The following is a 17,905-nucleotide window of genomic DNA, read 5'->3' as shown; positions in this document are numbered from 1 at the left end:
GAAGGCGGCGCTAAACCGTTGAGCCACCCAGGCATCATCAGTGTTTCTTTACACTAACAAGGAACTTTCTGAAATGAATAACATTAACTTTTCAAAGAATCAGGTGTTAACTCTCTTGCCTGTCCTTTGGACAAACTGGGAGTTAGTTCTTTTTGGGGGGTGGGGGAGTTAGTTCTATAGGCTTAATAGGATTCAGGCTGTCTGGGGGTAAGAACACTTCTTAGATGATTCGTCCCTTATCAGAAAGGTAAGAAGGCATTATAGGCTGCAATATTTTAAGGGTTTAAGAAAAAAAATAAAATAAAAGGTTTAAGGTTCCCAAAGGACTTAATCCAGTCTTGAGTTGAATGAAATCTCTGCCCTGCTAGTCCCACACACCAAAGGTCTCCAAGTTGATATGTCTACAGTTTCTGTAATTGTTTCCAGCAAACTTCATGCCGAATTTTCTCCCAGCCACTGTATCCTGCCTTCAAAACCAACATTAATCTTAGCAGCCAAGGATGAAAAGGAAATATTCAATTCAATTAACTGCAAATGCCCCCTTACCATCCCCTGCCTTTCTCTCTCATATTCAGAAGACTGCTTTAATCTCAAGATGTGTTTTTATCCTTTATTTTTTTGATCACTAAATGGATATGAAGTTCTTTACTTTGATGTTATCATTCTGGATGCATTTTCCTTCCAAAGGTGTTAAAGTAGACAATTTCAGAAAAGTTCAAAGAGCCATCTTGAGATCTAGCACCAGATTTAAGCATTATCTCTAGCTCATTAATCAGAAACATAGATGTCTAAATTAGCTTACATTCTATACAGAAGGAAACACGAATGGAAAATACTCACATATCTCTGTGTGAGTTGGAAAAGGCTGGAGTAGGGGGCTGGTAATAATGATTACAAAAATAGCTGCTATTCACTGGACACCTGCCATATATCTGGCTGCATGAAGTTTTTTCCAGCACCAGTTCTCTGATTCTCCAACACCAACTGGCTGTCCAACAATTCAGTTCTAATGCTACCTGGAGTTAGTGTCAGATCCCACAAGTTAAAAAGCTATGTCCCCATAAGATTGCCCCCACTTTTTTTTAAGATGTTATTTTTAAATAATCTCTACACCCAAGATGGGACTCAAGCCTACAACCCTGGGATCAAGAGTCACACACTCCACTAACTAAGTCAGCCAAGTGCCTCAGGACTGCCCCCACTCTATTTATTTATTTTTAAAGATTTTATTTATTTAAGAGGGTGAGCAAGACAGAGAGAGAGAGAGAGAACACAAACTGGGGAAGAGGTAGAGGAAGATGGAGAAGCAGGCTCCCCATTGAGCACTCGATCCCAAGACCCTGGGATCATGTACCTGAGCTGAAGGCAGAGGCTTAACTGACTGAGCCACCCAGCTGCCTCTATTTAGTTATTTTTAAAAGATTTATTTATTTATTTTAGCAAGAGAGAGAGCGGGGGGAGGGGCAAAGAGAGAGGGAGAGAAGCAGACTCCCCACTCAGCACGGAGCCTGACATGGGGCTCTATCTCACGACCCTGAAATTATGAGCATAAAATCATGACCTGAGTGGAAATCTAGAGTCAGACACTGAACCAACTGCACCACCCGGGCGCCCCTGTCCCCACTTTAGACACCAGGCACAAGTCCCGGTTCACCCACAACTTCTGACCAACTGGCTACAAATTCAGGGGTTCTTACAACTTCCTCCTCAAGTTTAATAATTTGCTAGATGTTTTAGAGAATTCAGGAATATGTGTCACTTATTTATATTAATTTATTACAAAGGATAAAAGTCAGGAACAGACCGCTGGAAGAGATGCACAGGCAAAGTATGGAAGGAGAAGTGCATGGAGTGTCCATGCTCTCCTCAGGTGTGCCACCCTCCCAGCATCTTGATATGTTCACCAACTCAAAAGTTCACCTATCTCACCACCACTCCATGTTCCAGAGTTTTTACACAGCTTGATCTCTAGCTCCCTGCTCCTCTTCCCTCCCTGTAGGTCAGCAGGGGGGCTGAAAATTTCCACCCTTTAAGCACAAGCTTGGTCTTTGTGGCAACCTGACCCATCCTGAGGCTATTGAAGGGTCCCACCCATAATCACTTTATTAGCATAAACTCAGACTTGATGAAAGGGGCTTGTTAGGAATAACAAAGGATGCTCCCATCACTCTGGAGACTACAAGAGAATTTGGAGCTCTGTGCCAGGAACCAGAGACAAAGATCAAATATAATTTTTATTGGGACGCCTGGGTGGCTCAGTGGTTGAGTGTCTGCCTTTGGCTCAGGGAGTGATCCCGGGGTCCTGGGATTGAGTCCCACATCGGGCTCCCTGCATGGACCCTCCTTTTCCCTCTGCCTCTGTCTCTGCCTCTCTTTCTCTCTCTTGTGTGTTTCTCATGAATAAATAAATATAATCTTAAAAATATATATATATTTTATTATATCACACACTGGTACATATTTTCTGATTATCTACTCTATGACAAGTGCTGGAGATAGAATGGAGGGTTGCAGGGAAGGACAAGAAATACATGGTTTTTCCCTTCACTGAGATTGTAGTTTAGTGGAGGAGACAGATAAGTAAATAGGCAATTACAATTCATTTTAATCAGTGGTATTGTTAAAGAAGGAAACAAAAGAGAGAGACAATAGGCCCAAAATGGACTCATTTGTGCAAAGCCCCATGTCAGCAAACCAAGATTTAATATCTAACTTAATTGCAACTTTAGCCTCACTCAGGAATGTAACCTTCAACCATCAACATGAAATTAACTGGTTAGTGCTAGTGAGATAATTTGCTTGGTGGAAGGCCCCTTTCCCCTAAAGAAGATGACCTTGCCTGCCAATTCATTCTTTGTTAGAAAACTTTGCTTTTCTGCCCTCTTCGCCTATAAGAACCTCCCATTTTGTATGACTCATTGGACCTTCTTTCTATTTGTTTGTGGGGATGCTGCTGGATTCATGAATCATTGAATGATACCAGTTTGCTCTTTCATGTTTACTTGATTGACTTTAGTTTTTTAAGAGTATGAAGAAGATGGGTGCCTGGTGGTTCAGTTGGTAGACATGTAATCTTGATCTTGGGGTTGTGAGTTCAAGCCCCACACTGGGCTTGAGCTTTCTTAAAAATAAAAAAAGGGGGATGCTTGCGTGGCTCAGTGGTTGAGCATCTGCCTTTTGCTCAGGGTGCGATCCCGGGGCTCTGGGATCCAGTCCCACATCAGGCTCCCTGCCTGGGGCCTGCTTCTCCCTCTGCCTGTGTCTCTGCCTCTCTCTGTGTCTCTCACGAATAAACAAATACAATCTTAAAAAAAAAAACAAGAGAGAGAGTATGAAGATATTAAAAGAGTGGGATGCATGGAGGAAAAGCTCTCAAGGGTGAGGGGCAAAGGTAAAGGATAAGAACAGAGTACATGAAAAAAAAAAAAAAGAACAAAGTACTCGAAACTACGCTGGCTCTGAAAACTGAATATTCCCATGCAAAAGAATCAAGTTGGTCTTAATTTAGCACCATATGCAAATTAAAATAAAGTGAATTAAAGATCTAAATGTAGGGGATCCCTGGGTGGCTCAGCGGTTTGGCGCCTGCCTTCGGCCCAGGGTGTGATCCTGGAGACCCGGGATCAAATCCCACGAATCCCACGTCGGGCTCCCTGCATGGGGCCTGCTTCTACCTCTGCCTGTGTCTCTGCCTTTCTCTTTCTGTGTCTCTCATGAATAAATAAATAAAATCTTCAACAACAACAACAATAACAACAACAAAAAAGACATCTAGAGATGGATGGTAGTGAGGGTTGCACAACAATATGAATGTTAATGCCACTGAACTATCCACTTAAAAATGGTTCAAATGGTTAATGTTTTAAAAATGATTTTATTCATTTATTTTACAGAGAGAGAACACAAGCAGGGGGAGCAGCAGGCAGAAGGAGAGGGAGAAGCAGGCTCCCTGTCAAGCGGGGAGCCCAATGCAGGGCTCCATCCCAGGATCCTGGGATGATGACCTGAGCCAAAAGCAGACACTTAACCAATTGAGCCACCCAGACACCCCTCAAATGGTTAGTTAATATATATCTTACCATAATTAACAACAACAAAGTAGGACAATAACACGTGTTGATGAAGATATGGAGAAATTGAAACCCTCAAACACTGCTGATGAGATTGCAAAATGGTGTCACCAGTTTAGGAACAGTTCCGCTAAAGGGTGAACATAGAGTTACCATTTGACCCAGCAAATTCCTACATGTATATACCCAAGAGAAATGGGTATATATGCCCACATAAAAACTTGTACTTACCTGTTCATTGCAGCATTATTAATAATAGCCAAAATATGGAAATAAGTCCAATGTTCATCAACTGATTAATAGGCAAATGAAATGTGATATATCCATACAACAAAATAATATTCATCCATAAAAAAGAATGAAGTACTGACACATGCTATAGTATGAATGAAACTTGAAACATTTTGTTTGTTAAGGAAGAGAAACCAGGGACGCCCTTGAGCATCTGCCTTTGGCTCAGGTCGTGATCCTGGAATCCGGGATCAAGTCCCGCATGGGGCTCCTTGCAGGGATCCTGCTTCTCCCTCTGCCTGTGTCTCTGCCTCTCTGTGTGTCTCTCATGAATAAATAAAATCTTAAAAAAAAAAAAAAAGAGAAGAGAAGCTGGACACAAAAGGCCCTAGGCTGCTAAATTCTACGTATGTGATGTGTCCAAAAAAGGCAACTCTATAGAGATGGGAAGTAGACTAGTAGTTGCCAGAGACTGGGCGAGGGGGCAATGGGGAATGATTACTAATGAGGATGTGTTTGTTTTGGGCTAATGAAAATGTTCTGAAATTAGACAGTGATGGATGCACGTCTTTGTGAATAAGCTAAACACCACAGAACTGTACATTTTAAAAAGGTGAACGTACAGTATGCAAATTATATCTCAATGTTTTAAAAGATTTTTAATTTATTTATTCATGAGAAACACACAGAGGGAGAGGCAGTGACATAGGCAGAGGGAGAAGCAGGCTCCATGCAGGGAGCCTGACATGGGACTTGATCCTGGGACTCCAGGATCATGCCCTGGGCCGAAGGCAGGCGCCCCCTGACAGCTGAGCCACCCAGGATCCCTCTCAATTTTTTTTTAAACTGAAAAAAGACTCATCTGGAGATCTTGTTAAAAATGCAGATTCTGAGTCATTAGGTCTGGGGCTGGACCTCAGATTCTGCATTTCTAACCTATTCCTGGGTTATGCGGATGTTGATGGTCTTGGAGCATACTAAGTGGCAAGTCCAGGCAGTAGCCTGCTCTTGATTTAGCAGTTCACTTTACACAGCCAACAGCTCTGTCCCCTGAGCTCCTGAAAGGGCAGCTGCCCAAGAACAGAACCCTGAAGTCAAATGCACTTGAGCCCCTCAGTGGCTCAGAATAATACACACAGTCACTGTAATTGGACAGTGTCGTGAGATCAATGTCTCCTGCTATGCAAACAATCTCTGTGGCTTGGCCTGAGCATTTACTAGCAGCAAGAGACCATTACACAGCAGTCGCCTTGTATTATAGCCTCAGCACACACATAAAATGTACAAATAAAATAAAATAAAGGGAAAGTTCACAGAGTGATTTAAGTTACTATTTCTTATGACTGAGCACAAAGTCAGTATGTTGATACTTTCCATAGATCTTTTGGTTATAATTATTAATCCCATGCCAAGAAACCTCAGTTCTTTCAATTTTACGTCCATAGCCCATGCTTCTGAGGGCTGGTTTTAATTTCTTCCTTGAAGTCTGGAATAATGTTATAGTGGAAAGATAGACCCAATGGGAATGATTGAATCCCAGGTGAAAATCCATTGAAAGAGCCATAGACTAAAACCAAAGGCCAACTAACACTCAAAGAAATATCCTCCTTTTCCAGAAATGATCCTGTGTGGGAGGGTAAAAAGAAAGTGATTGATGTTTATTAAATATCTAATAGGTACCAGGCACTCTTCGTGTGTTAACTCGTTTATATATGTTAAGAATGCTTTTGAGTACAAGTAACGATATGTGACTATAATGGATGTATTCATTAGCTATTGCTGGAAAACAAACAATACCTAAATCTCTGTGGCATATGATAGCCAACATTTTTTTCTGACTCATACATGTGTGGATTGGCTGAAGGTGACTATTGTAGGTTGGGTTAGTGCCAGGCCATGAGTTTAAGTCCTGAAGAAAGAAAGAAAGAAAGAAAGAAAGAAAGAAAGAAAGAAAGAAAGAAAGAAAGAAAAAGAAAGAAAGAAAGAGCCCTTCTGAGACCCACAGGTTTCTCAAGGCATGTACTTTTCATGGAGATGGCGAAAGCAAAAGGTGGCAACCCAAGCTTCACAAGCATATATATTTTAAGGCCCTGCTTACATTTCATCAGTCAATATCCCATTATACAATGCAAATCACATGACGAAGACCAAAGTCAAGACATGGGGAGGGATACCCTCCATGAGGCTAATATAGATGGATAATTCTACTACAGGGCAGGAAATAATTGGAACTGATCTTCCGATATATCTGTGTGGCTTAGTCAAATAGGCATTTCTGGTTGGTTTGTTTCTTTTCAAACAGGGAGTCTGAAAGCAGGCAGGTGGCCCATGCCTGGGGAAGTATTCAATAATAATGCTAACCCAGGCCTTTCCTCTTTCCTTTCTGCCATCTTCAGCATGCTGGATTTGCCTTCATGAATACATTTCCTTGATTGTGACATGGCTGCTCCACTTGCAGCCCTATATCTGTATTGCCAGCAGGAACTAACAGGAAGCAGAAAGGGACAGGGCCTGATTTCACAAGGCAAAAGTTTTCCCAGAAGTTTTCTTCAGCTTATTAATCTTTGTTTGGTTTTTTAAAGATTTTATTATTTTATTCATGAGAGACACAGAGAGAGGCAGAGACACAGGCAGAGGGAGACTCAAGCTCCTTACACGGAGCCAGATGTGGGACTCAATCCCAGGACCCCAGGATCACAACCTGAGCCAAAGGCAGATGCTCAACCACTGAGCCACCCAGGTGTCCTGGGATGAATTTTTTCAAGTAATCTCAAACTCACAACCCCAAAATTAAGAGTCACATGCCCCACTGCCTGAGCCATGATGAATTCTTTTTTATTTTATTTTTTTGCCATGATGAATTCTTATAACAATTCATTTGAGATGAAACCTTATAAAATCTCAAGATGTGGGCAGCCCTGGTGGTGCAGCGGTTTAGTGCTGCCTGCAGCCCAGGGCTTGATCCTGGAGACCCTGGATCGAGTCCCACGTCAGGCTCTCTGTATGATGCCTGCTTCTCCCTCTGCCTGTGTCTCTGCCTCTCTCTCTCTCTGTCTCTATGAATAAATAAGTAAAATCTTAAAAAAAAAATCTCAAGAAGTAGGCACATGTTTAAGGTTTTATTTTTTTTTAAGATTTTATTTATTTCTTTGAAAGAGAGAGAGAGAGAGAGAGAGAGAGAGAGAAAATGAGCAGGGGGGAGGGGCAAAGGGAGAGGAAGAAGCAGACTTGCTGCTGAGCAGGGAGCCCAATATGAGGCTTGATCCCAGGACCCTGAGATCATGACCTGAGCCAAAGGCAGACACTTAACCCATTGAGCTACCTAGGCACCCCGTGTTTAAGGTTTTAAGTATGCTTTGCCAAACTGCTCTGCATAAAGGATGCCCTAATTTACCCTCCCACATTCTGTCCCATTGGAATATAAGCTTCATGAAGATAGAGACTTTGATGTGTTCATTTCTGTAGACACAACATTTACAGAAGTACTTAGGAAATAGATTCTCAATAAAAACATTCTAGGTGGGTTTGTCAAGAACTTTGGAGGGTCTGAGATCTTCTTCTACTTGCAAGTTAATAAGATGGCCTGCCAGGGGCGCCTGGGTGGCTCATTTGCTTAAGCAACTGACTCCTGATTTTGGCTCAGGTCATGATCTCAGGGTCCTGAGGTGGAGATTGAGCCCCACCCACAGGAGGCTCCACGGTCAGGGATTCTGTCCCTCTGCCCCACCCCCTACTCATGTGCTCTCTCTTTCTCTCTCTCTGTTTCTCAATAAAAATTAAATCTTTAAAAAAAGGGGGGGGGGTACCTGGGTGGCTCAGTCAGTTGAGTGCCCAACTCTTGGTTTCAACTTAGGTTATGATGTCAGGTTCATGAAACTGAACCCCCATTTGGGTTCTGTGCTCAGCACAGAGTCTGCTTGAAATTCTTTCCCCCTCTCTCTCCCTCCTCATCTGCTTCTCTATCCACTCTCACTCTCGCTCTTTCTGAAATAAATAATAAAATCTTAAAAATAAAAATAAAGAATAAGATAGCCTGCCACATCTTCATGAATGCTAGCAGATGGCACAAGTCTCCTACATCAGAGACCAAAAGACAAGTATTCACTGCAAGAGCAATGACTGGTGTACCAGCATTTGTGCCAGTTTCCTGAGCCCCATTCCCAAAGGGCAGGGCAAAAGGAACAAGGGATGCCCGCATGTAATGGGATGTATTACAGAAAAAGAAGCTTAAGCTTAGGCCCCAAATAAAATTGCCTGGCTTTTGCCCAGAGGGAGACATTAGGATTCTACATTGGACAGTAAACAAATTTGTCCTTTGTTTTGGAAGGAGATACTATCTCTATCTTCCAGGGCTGTTTGCTATACAATCTTACAATTGGAAAAGCTCCGTTCATAAAGCAAGCAGAAACACCTGAGACGCATAGAGAATTGTCTCCTAACAACGCCTGTTATTTCTACAATGTCATGGCTTTTGGCAAATTCTCCCATGAGTATGCCATTCCATTGGCCATTTTGATTCATCTGACCCACAGAAGGTAGAACCAAATCTATTTACTTTGCCTCAACAACATTTAATTAAGGTTACTGTTCACAGGACTCTAAGCAAAAGTATTGGCCTTGGCAATCCTCCCACCCCTGGTCCTGGACTCAGCCAGCTGAACAAATCCCATAAACCATCTGGATCTACCTTGGAAAGCCAGGTGGCTTTCTCCTTAAATTTTTGTACTGACCTTTCCTCTTGGCCCAAGGCATTGATCCAGATATAGCAGGATGTACTAGCAATTGCGCAGATCCCCCTGTGGCCTGCAGAAAGGAAGCCTAGGGCACTTACATCATCCATAACAACTCTGGCCAGTGAGTTGAGGCTGACCTGAAAGTCTTCCAAGGATGAGGTGGTATCATTTGATCACCAGCTAAAGTCAGGGACAAGTTTTATACCACCTGTTCTAATTGGATGACTTCCATTGCAGGGATAACTGCCCACAGGGTGTGAAAAAGAATGAGCCAGCTATGGCTCTGGGAGTGGTAGGGTACCTCATTTGGGAGAGATCTCTGCTGATCTATGGAGGCTACAGGATCTACTTGTGATACTTCCTTAACACCTGAAGATATCTTATGACTACCCCTATGGTGTAAGTCATGGTGTTTTCAGGAGAGAGACAAATTAATGCCTGGCTTCCACACGAGAAGTGCACATGACCCTTGTGGAAAGAGAGCATTGCTTACAATTGTTGGGGCCTCCCACAATTGTCCCACATGGAACCCACACCAGTCAGAGGGTAGAGGATGACACTGTCTCAGACATCTCCTGGCCAGTGAGTAGACCCAAAGGCACCAATACAGTTTGAATTGTTGAGGAATAACCAGAGGGCAGTCAGTCCTGTGCTGTCTGTCAGGCCACCAGCTGGGGCATTTCTCCCTGCACCATCCTCACACCCCTCCCCGCCCCCCCCCCCCATGACTGAGCAGTGACTGTGGGAATGGAATTGGAAAGAGGTTGACAGGTGTTTTGTGTGGGAGGCACAGGAGCTGGGGCCAAGCCTGGTGTTCCCAACAGATTTCTCAGTAAGGTTAAAGAGAACAGTGCTCATGAAATCATTATCAAAGGCTTCTCCTGGAGGGGGAGGCGAGGGAGGGGTGGCCAATCCAGTAGACAGATCTAAGGCATTTGCGGCAGCTTGGAAATGAGGGCATTTCCCTTTGCTCTTCCTCAACAGCCACAAAATCAGTGTGTCCATTCCAGTGACTTCACCTTTTCCAATCATCTCCTGCTCACACAAAGCCCTCTTGTCTGAAAGGCTGGTGCGGGGACTAGGGCATTTTTATAAAACTTATTAGAGAACCACCACAGGCCCCACTTTAGGGTGCTACTCGAGGGGGACTCAGCGAGCAGGGGACCCAGTGAAATGTTCATTCTCTTTGTGATCTAGGACCATGTTAATCCAAAAAGAGAGTCCGGGTGGCTGAGGTAGAATGAAGTTGGATTCTTTTTGGCTCTCTTTGGCCAGGTTTCTACCCTACGATGGTTGATTTTATGTGTCAACCGACTGGGCCCCAAAGGGCCCAGACATTTGGTCAAACATTATTCCGTGTGTGTCTCAGGTGTTTCCAGATGATTCGAACATCTGAAGCAGTAGAATGAGTGAAGCTGATGGCTTGCCCCAGTGTTGGTGGGCCTCATCCAACCCACTGAAGATCTTAATAGAATAAATGACTAAGCAAGTAAGAATTCTTTCTCTCTGCTTGACTGTCTTCAAGCTGGGACACCAGTCTTCTCCTCCCTTTGGACTTGGAATGGAACTTATACCATCAGGTCTTCTGGGTCTCCAGCTTGCCTACAACATCTTAGAATTCTTAGCTTTCATAATTATACATATAGGATTTCTATTTCCTATTGTTTCTGTTTCTCCAGAGAACTCAGACTACACTCTAGGAAGGGATAGTCTGGGCTACCAATAGCCCAGAAATGGTCAAGATGGAATTCTGAATTTTCAAAATAAGTCAAGCCACTCCCCCTTTCATTCTGATCCTTACTCAGGAAGCAGCCAAGAGTTGATGGTCACTTTCTGGGGACAGCTGTATTCAGGGACCAGACTGTCTGACTCAGGTGGTTGGACCAGAAAGAGGTGAGGAGGGTGAGTCAGAAATCTTTTTGAGTTGGTGGAAGACTCTATAATACCAGATGCTTATGTATGTTAAAGAGTACTGTGGGCTGAATTGTGTCCCTTCAAAATTCATATGTTGAAGCCCTAACCCCTAGTGCCTTAGAATGTGATGGTATTTAGAGAGAGGGCCTTTTAAGAGATAATTAAGTAAAATGAAATCATTAGGATAGGCCCTAATTAGGGGCATCTGGGTGGCTCAGTCAGTTAACTGAACTCAGGTCATGATCTCAGCATCCTGGGGTGGAGCTCTCCCTCTGCTTTTGCTCTCTTGCTCTCTCTTTCTCTCTGTAAAATAAATAAATAAAATCTTTAAAAAAAAAGATTTTATTTATTTATTTATTATTTTATTTATGATATCTCTCTCTATATATATAGATCTCTCTCTATATATAGATCTCTATATATACAGATATCTATATATAGAGATCTATATATATATAGATCTCTCTCTCTATATATATATAGAGAGAGGCAGAGACACAGGAGGAGGGAGAAGCAGGCTCCATGCCCGGGAGCCTGATGTGGGACTCAATCCCGGGACTCCAGGATCCCACCCTGGGCCAAAGGCAGGTGCCAAACCGCTAAGCCACCCAGGGATCCTAAATAAAATCTTTTTTAAAAAAGGGTGTGCCCTTATTAAATTTATATATAATTTATATTGTTTGTATGTAAATATAAACTACCTCTGTGTCCCCAATAGCCACAAAATTTCCCCAGAAGCAGCCACTGTTTATTGTCACCTTGATCCCCTGGAATAAACCAGGAATAAACACCAGGGTGGGGAGAGGACAGGCTTCCATATCATCAGAGTCACTAAGGACTGGGAGTTGGCATTCCAGAGGATCCTGACCAAGATTATTTATTGGCTTCTGAGTGTCTACTCTGTGGCTCAAGATTCCTGGTCAGGTCACTCAAACCAATGCCCCCGACTCCCATAAAGCAGCAGAAATCAGGAAGGTGAGAATCTCAAGTAAATCTCCCTCCTATTTTCTCCCTTTATATCCTGCAGGTAAGAAGGCCCTACTACTTAGAAACCCGAGTGCACTCCGAGTCCCCAGAAGAACATCACTCAACACAGTTGTCCAATTGTAACTGGTTAAAACAGCATGTAAGACTTTGAAAATGGACAGAGAAGACGGACACCTGCAGAAAGAACAGAATGACTCAGAAGCATCCAGCATCCCTGCAGATTCGATGTATTTCATGAAAATAAATGAATAAAGATACATAGATACATGACTTGCCCAAGGCCATGTAGCCATTAGCTAGGTCCGGGGCTCAACCCTAGGATGCCAGCTGAGCCTGCTGGAAACTTCTGCAGCACAGTATTGTTATCTGGAATGTCTTCCTTCGCTTAGCATGTGTCTGCCAGGACACTGCCTATACTAGAATAAAATGACTTCTTGACTTGTCTGTCTCTCCTACATGACTTCAACTCATGTGACATATTCTTTATTTTCAGCGACTCCTAATAGGATGCAAAGTCTTTTGAGAGCAAGGCTTTTTTCTAACTGAGGAGAAATTCACATTAGTGAACCACTGTAAAGCGTACAACTCAGCGGCATTAGGGCCATTCATGTTTTCCAAGCATCATCCCTCTCTAGTTCTAAGACATTTTCATCACCAAAAGGAGACTCGGGTGCCGGGGAAGCAATCCTTCCCGTTATCCCCTCTAGCTCACACCTGGCAATCACTCATCTATGTTCTGTCTCATGGGTTTGGCTATTCTGGACACTTCATACAAACGAAGTCCTCCCACATGTGTCTGGCCTCTTAACATGTTTTTGAGATTAACCACTCTGTTGTATGGATCAGTGCTTCGGTTCTTTTTATGGGTGAATAATATTCCATGGTATGGATTAGCCACATTTTATTTATCCATTCATTTGCGGACATTTGGGTGTTCCTATCTTTTGGTGTCTGGGAAATAGGGCAGGGTTTTTGTTTTTTGTTTTTGTCTACCCCCCCCCCCCTTTTTTTTCCCAGGGCCTAGAATGGAGGAAGGAAAGGTGGGCCAGGTGTTACTAATTTCCATCCTCCCTGATACTAATAGGCATTGCTAAAAGACTTGTAGATCTGAGATCAAAAGAATGAATGACCAGAGAAGCAATTATGGTAGAAGGCACTGTAAGGGAGGAAGGGAGGAACCAGAGAAAAGCTTTCTATTTTCTGCCTTTTGAACTGGAAGAAATGAATCATGATGGCCACAGAGAGACATTTATATGCCTAGTTCTCAGGAAGGAGGTTATTTATTAACTGACAACAAAGGCAAAACGATGCATTAAGATGTTGGGAGATTCACAGTAAATCAAAAATAGATGGAGAAGGCAGATCCTACCCAGAGGTCGAGCTCCAGGGAGAAAGTCATTGGAATCCAATTGTTTCCCCCACAAAGGACTTCATTAAATTGCTGAAATTACCAGGAGCCTATTGCAAAAAAAAAAAAAAAAGAAAAAAAGAAAGGGCGAAGGGAGTAATTTCTCTTTAATTGTTCATGCAATTTGGAAGAAATTAAATTGCAATTACGTCGTTTACTTATGAGGAGACCGAGTGTGAACACCCTGTGGGAACCCCTATCAGCCGTTTGAAAACAAGATGGTTTTTTGCTCAGGAATGGTTCCGTGGGGACCTCCTGGGTCCTCGGCGGGTTGGGCTACTCTGGCGCGCCCTCTCCTGGCCACGTGCGGAAGGACAGACAATTGCCCTCCTGTTCCCTATCACAAGCAGGAACGGTCCATTTCAGTTGCACAGGGTAGGTGTGCAAATTCATTCACACTCAAACCGGAAAGTCTATCTCAGCGTGTGCCACTTGGGGTGCAGGGAGGGCTGTCTAGGTCATCCCACGTTAAACATTGTCATTATAAGTTAATTATGATTATGGTTACACTCTCAAGTAGTTCTGAATTATCTGAGTAGGAAAAGTCAGTTTCCACCCACGTGCTTTCGCACATCCTAGGTGGGATCGCTTGGGTATTTCATAAAATTCCAGAATTTTCCATTTTCCTATATGTATATACAAGCATGTCACCATCCCCCCCCCCCCCCAATTGGGATCACAATTTTATGTGCGTCTTGGCACTTTGCTTCTTCCTCAAGCCCCCCCCCCCCTTTTTAAAGATTTTATTTATTTATTCATGAGAGACCCACAGAGAGAGGCAGAGACATAGGCAGATGAAGGAGCAGGCTCCCTGCAGGGAGCCCGATGCAGGCCTCGATCCCAGGACCCTGGGATCATGACCTGAGCCAAAGGCAGACGCTCAAGCACTGAGCCACCCAGGTGCCCCTGCTATTTTTTTTAACGGAAGCTCTTTGCTCAAGTTGAGGCTTGCACTAAGGATATGGAGATCAAGAGCCAGACCGGTGCCCCTGCTATTTCTTTTTAATTACAATAGTGCAGCAGCAAATATCCTTGTATATTTACATTTTTTTTGCAGGCACCCATCTGGGCACATTGCTATGTAAATGATAAAGTGGCCATTGAGGACGGTGCTAGAATAAGATGTTCATTTCCATCTTTTTTTTTTTTTTTTTTTTGGAGGTCTGGGGTTAGAATCGTGCGCGAGAGGTTTGAGGTGCTCTTCTACCTTCCTATTTCGAATTCTCCACCACAGTTGCCACCTTACGATCCCAACCTGGAAACTGCGGGCAATCATCTGGTCACATATGATAGGTCGGGACGTGGTCACGTGACCACGCCGGCGGCAAAGGAGGCTGGGAAATGTAGTCTTTCTTTTGGATGACCATGTGGTCAGGAAGGAAGAAGGCTGGAGAGGAGTTATGAGGGGCGAGTAGCCCTCCCGGATCAGCAGCGATAAGGGGGAGCGAGATGAGGCTCCAAAATCAAGAGCTCTCCTTGAGGCGGACGTTACAGGATTTGGTGATTGAATGAATGAGAAGGATGAGAAAAGGGGAAGTATCTTAGATGACAGCAGGGTTTCTTGTGCTTTAGGGAAACACCCTACCCCAGCGGTTGCGTTATGTGCAGTATCTCCTGCAGCCACCGATCCCTGCCTGTCCTTCCCCCAGAAAATACAAAATCCCTGGTGGTTCTTTTCTTTTACCCAGCTCATTCGGGCTGCTCTCCACCCCCAAATGTACTGCCAGCTGCTGTTTACTTAGGGAGATGAAAACTAATTTCGGTTTTAGCTTTAGCATAACCTAATCTCGAAGCAAATCAGCTACTGCTGCCCAAGAACGAGGGACTTCAGAGTGAAATAGAAATGACTTCTGACTTACAGGCTCCATGAAGTTATGCCACTGCACAATGCTACTGTGGAGTTAAAAATACTTCCTATATATATATATATATATATATTTCCAAAAAGAAAAAAAAAAGAAAGAAAAGAGGAAAGAAAGAAAAGAAAGGAAAGGAAAGAGGAAAGAAAGAAAAGAAAAAAGAAAAGAGAAAAAAGGAAAGGAAAGGAAAGAGGGAAGGGGAGTAGAGGGGAGGAAAAAGAAAAGCTTCCTCTGTAAATTCTGAAAACACCACGTTCAGTATATTTTTCTTCTCTATCTGGGATACCCTTCCTTCCACTCTGCCTCAATATCATCTTTTTTTTTTTTTTTTAAATATATTTTATTTATTTATTTATTCATGAAACAGAGAGAGGCAGAGACACAAGCAGAGGGAGAAGCAGACTCCACGCAGGGACTCAATCCCAGGACTCCAGGATCACGCCCTGGGCCAAAGGCAGGCGCTAAACCGCTGAGCCACCCAGGGATCCCCTGCCTCAATATCATCTTATCAGTGACAAGTGGTTGATCTCCCCTTGAGCTCCCCCCGCCCCCAAGTCAACTTCCTCAGAGTCACTGTTCTCTTTACCACTTTTGTCTTCAGCACAGCACCTTATTTACAGTCTGACAAATAATAGGTTTACTTGGCAGGTGGTTTTTTTTTTTTTTTTTTTTAATATGTCCTCACCCCTTTAGAATATTGCAAGCTCCATGAGGGCACCGACTTGCACGTTCTGGTCGCTGCTCTCTCTGGTGCCTAGAACAGTGGAATACCTTGCATCTCTTTGCATAAAGGCCAGTGCTGGCAAAGGTGGAAGGTATGGGAAATGGACCCTTCAGATAAACTGCTAGTGGCAAAGTTGTTCAGGACCAATTTTCTGGAAAGCAATTTAGCCCGACTCTTATTCTATATGTTTATCCTAAAATATAATCAGTGACACAAATATTTAAAATATGGGTTATCAAATCTTCTCTTTTTTAAAAGATTTTGTTTATTTGACACAGAGACAGAGAAAGAGAGAAGGCATAAGCAAGTAGGGGGAGAAGCTGGCTTTCTGCTGAGCAGGGAGCCCGAGGTGGGGCTCAACCCCAGTACCCTGGGATCCTGACCTCAGCTGAAGGCAGCCGCTTAACCAACTGAGCCACCCAGGTGCCCTCAACGTTTTCTGTAAAGAACCAGATTGTATATATTTGTGGCTCTGTAGGACATACAGTCTCTGTCACAACTACTCAACTCTGCAGAGAGTAGCCTTAGGCAATATGTAAATGAATGCATGTGGCCATGTTACAATAAAACTTTATTTACAAAAATAGATGGTGGGCCAGATTTGGCTTGCAAAGCTATAGTTTGCTGATTTAGATTTAGAACAAAATGTCATTCATAATGGCATATATTGAGAATATCTGAAATATTCAACACTTGGGAATTAAATTATACTACATCCATAATGTGAAAATGTAGTCATTAGAAATGGCGTTTTCAAAGAAATCATAATGAACTAGGGATGTGTTTAGAGAAAATCATGTAGATGAGGTCAGTTCAGCCATTAAGTACCAGCTTAAACTCTGGAGTCAAAGAAATTTAAGCTTGATTCCAAACTTGGGCACTTCCTGGCAGTTTGACCTTGGGCAAATTGCTTCATTTTTGATAAACCTTAATTTTTTTATTTGAAAATTGGAGACAGGAAATTACCTATCTTCTAAGATTGTTGAGACATAATACTACATACAGCATATTCCTTGGCATACAAAAAGTGCTTAGGGGTGTCTGGGTGGCTCAGTCAGTTAGGTGGCCCTCTCTTGATTTTGGCTCAGGTCATGACCTCAGGGTCCTGGAATCGAGTCCTGTCTCAGGCTCTACACTCAGCAGGGAGTTGCTTGGGATTCTCTCTCTTCCTGTGCCCCTCCCCCTGCTTGTGCTCTCTCCCAATCTCTCTGTCTCTCAAATCAATCAATCAATCAATCAATCAATCAATCTTTTTAAAAAGTGCTTAACAAATGCTTGTTCTTGGGTTACCTGGGTGGCTCAGTGGTTGAGCACCCGCCTTTGGCTCAGGTGGTGATCCCAGGGTCCTGGGATTGAGTTCTTCATCAGGCTTCCCACAGGGAGCCTGCTTCTCCTGCCTATGTCTCTGCCTGTCTCTGAATAAAAACAAATAAAAAAAAAATTTTAAAGATTTTATTTACATATTCATGAGAGACAGAGAGAGAGAGAGAGGCAGAGACATAGACAGAGGGAGAAGCAGGCTCTATGCCGGGAGCCCAAGGGAGCCCAACGTGGGACTCGATCCCGGGACTCCAGGATCACATCCCAGGCCAAAGGCAGGCGCCAAATAACTGAGCCACCCTGGGATCCCCTAAAAATAAAATCTTTAAAAAACCCTCAAAAACCAAAAAAAAAGGGAAAATTCGAAATGGACTTGTTTTTAGTTTTACAGACTGGTGAAGCTGGAAGGAAAGCTTCCAGAGTAAGTTCCTCTTAGGAGGAACTTAATGTTCAAAAGACTAAGGAAGGATGCTGATTGGCCCATTTGGGGTCACATGACCACATCTTGGATCAATCAATGTGTCAGAAAGTTGAAGTACAGCAGTTTGGTTCCATTGTGCTCAGGTGCTCGTCCCTCTGACAAGGGATGACTGTGCAACCTGACCTCAGAGCACATTATTGTATGCTCTACAGCCATTCAATGGGTTTCTTTTCTTTTC

At 43.3% G+C, this 17,905-nt stretch overlaps 1 long non-coding RNA gene across 1 annotated transcript in view; it reads left to right on the top strand.

Annotated features, from left to right (window-relative positions):
* LOC140598307 (uncharacterized) overlaps positions 1-12,390 on the top strand; it is a 50,928-nt gene extending 38,538 nt beyond the window's left edge. The window contains exon 3 of the long non-coding RNA XR_012000627.1: positions 11,976-12,390. This is a non-coding gene — a long non-coding RNA (uncharacterized lncRNA). The remainder of the gene's footprint in view (positions 1-11,975) is intronic.
* The last annotated feature ends 5,515 nt before the right edge of the window (positions 12,391-17,905 follow it).

The sequence above is a fragment of the Vulpes vulpes genome, chromosome 3, assembly GCF_048418805.1.
Source record: "Vulpes vulpes isolate BD-2025 chromosome 3, VulVul3, whole genome shotgun sequence".
NCBI lineage: Eukaryota > Metazoa > Chordata > Mammalia > Carnivora > Canidae > Vulpes > Vulpes vulpes.
Note: the sequence above shows the minus strand (reverse complement) of the source record. Positions and strands in the feature narration are given on the sequence as shown.